Source organism: Arachis hypogaea, chromosome 10, assembly GCF_003086295.3.
Source record: "Arachis hypogaea cultivar Tifrunner chromosome 10, arahy.Tifrunner.gnm2.J5K5, whole genome shotgun sequence".
NCBI lineage: Eukaryota > Viridiplantae > Streptophyta > Magnoliopsida > Fabales > Fabaceae > Arachis > Arachis hypogaea.
Genome location: NC_092045.1, coordinates 79,504,970 through 79,507,527, shown reverse-complemented (window position 1 = coordinate 79,507,527; position 2,558 = coordinate 79,504,970). Strand labels below are relative to the sequence as shown.

The window sequence follows — 2,558 nt, the reverse complement described above, 5'->3', positions numbered from 1 at the left end:
CTTGAGCCAAAATGGCATTCAGAGTGTCAATCTCAAGAACTCCTTTCTTCTGACTAGTCCCATTGTTCACAGGATTTCTTTCGGAAGTGTACATGAATTGGTTATTTGCAACCATTTCAATCAGTTCTTGAGCTTCAGTAGGCGTCTTCTTCAGATGAAGAGATCCTCCAGAAGAGCTATCCAAAGACATCTTGGACAGTTCAGAGAGACCATCATAGAAAATACCTATGATGCTCCATTCAGAAAGCATATCAGTGGGACACTTTCTGATCAATTGTTTGTATCTTTCCCAAGCTTCATAGAGGGATTCACCTTCCTTCTGTCTGAAGGTTTGGATTTCCACTCTAAGCTTACTCAATTTTTGAGGTGGAAAGAACTTTGCCAAGAAGGCATTGACTAGCTTTTCCCAAGAGTCCAGGCTTTCTTTAGGTTGAGAATCCAACCATGTTCTAGCTCTGTCTCTTACAGCAAAAGGGAATAGCATCAGTCTGTAGACCTCGGGGTCAACCCCATTAGTCTTGACTGTGTCACAGATTTGCAAGAACTCAGCTAAAAACTGATGAGGATCTTCCAGTGGAAGTCCATGGAACTTGCAATTCTGTTGCATTAGAGAAACTAATTGAGGCTTAAGCTCAAAGTTGTTTGCTCCAATGGCAGGGATAGAGATGCTTCTCCCATAGAAGTCGGGAGTAGGTGCAGTAAAGTCACCCAGCACCTTCCTTGCATTGTTGGCATTGTTGTTGTTTTCGGCTGCCATTTGTTCTTCTTCCTTGAAGAGTTCGTCCAGGTGCTCTAAAGAGAGTTGTGCTTTGGCTTCTCTTAGCGTTCTCTTCAAGGTCCTTTCAGGTTCAGGATCAGCCTCAACAAGAATGCCTTTGTCTTTGCTCCTGCTCATAAGAAAGAGAAGGGAACAGGAAAATGTGGAATCCTCTATGTCACAGTATAGAGATTCCTTTAGGTGTCAGAGGAAAGGAAGAGTAGAAGACAGAAGTGGAAAATTCGAACTTAACAAAGGAGATGAAGTTCGAATTTTGCATTAAGGGATAGTGTTAGTCCATAAATAGAAGGATGTGAGAAGGAGGGAAGTCATTTTCGAAAATTAAGTGAAAAATTTTGAAAACATTTTTGAAAAACATTACTTAATTCTCGAAAATGAAAATGGAAAAGAAATCAAGTGATTTTTGAAAAAGATTTTGAAATTAAAAATCAAAAAGATTTGATTGAAAACTATTCTGAAAAAGATGTGGTTAAGAAGATATGATTGATTTAAAAAAATGTGATTGAGAAGATATGATTTGAAAAACATTTTAAAAAGATTTGATTTGAAAATTAAAAACTTGACTAACAAGAAAAGATATGATTCAAACATTAAACCTTTCTCAACAGAAAAGGTAACATACTTGAAATGTTGAATCAAATCATTAATTGATAGTAAGTTTCTTTGAAAAAGGAAAGAAGTTACTTTTGAAAAAGATTTGATTGAAAAATTGATTTGAAAAAGATTTGATTTGGAAGAAATTTTGAAAACTTAGAAAAAAATTGATTTGAAAACAAAATCTTCCCCCTTTGGCCATCCTGGCGTTAAACGCCCAGAATGGTATCCATTCTGGCGTTTAACGCCCAAAATGCTACCCTTTTGGGCGTTAAACGCCCAACCAGGTACCCTGGCTGGCGTTTAAACGCCAGTCTGTCCTTCTTCACTGGGCGTTTTGAACGCCCAGCTTTTTCTGTGCAATTCCTCTGCTGTATGTTCTGAATCTTCAATTCTCTATATTATTGACTTGAAAAGACACAAATTAAAAATATTTTTGGATTTTTAATAATAAGGACAAACCAAAATGCAACAAGAATCAAATGACAATGCATGCAAGACACCAAACTTAGCAGTTTGTATACTACTGACACTAACAAAACGAAAATGCATATGAGACACACAAAACACTCAAGTCAATAGAATTCAAAGATCAGATCAAGCAAATCATCAAGAACATCTTGGAGATCAATAAGACATATGAATGCATGCAATTGACATCAAACTTATGATGAGACACTAGACTCAAACAAGAAATATTTTTGGATTTTATGATTTTATAATTTTTTTGTGTTTTTCGAAAATTAAGTGGAAAAAAGGATATCAAAATTCTTAATGAGAATTCCAGGAATCAGTGCAATGCTAGTCTAAGACTCCGGTCCAGGAATTAGACATGGCTTCACAGCCAGCCAAGCTTTCAAAGAAAGCTTCGGTCCAAAACACTAGACATGGCCAAAGGCCAGCCAAGCCTTAGCAGATCACTGCTCCAAAAGCAAGATTGATGAAAAATCAACAAGCTCTTGTGATGATGAGTTGAAACCTCGGTCCAATGAGATTAGACATGGCTTCTCAGCCAGCCAGATTTCAACAAATCATCATGAAACTCTAGAACTCATCTTCAAGAATTTCGAGAAAAAATAAATACCTAATCTAAGCAACAAGATGAACCGTCAGTTGTCCAGCCTAAACAATCCCGGGCAATAACACCAAAAACTTGATGTTGTTGCCGGATCTTGGCACTGATGTT

General features: G+C 37.1%; 1 non-coding gene across 1 annotated transcript; it reads left to right on the top strand.

Moving 5' to 3' along the window:
- Nucleotides 1-244: 244 nt before the first annotated feature.
- Nucleotides 245-352, top strand: LOC112719088 (small nucleolar RNA R71). Its single transcript, XR_003161405.1, has one exon. It is a non-coding gene; the product is annotated as a small nucleolar RNA R71 (small nucleolar RNA).
- Nucleotides 353-2,558: the final 2,206 nt, after the last annotated feature.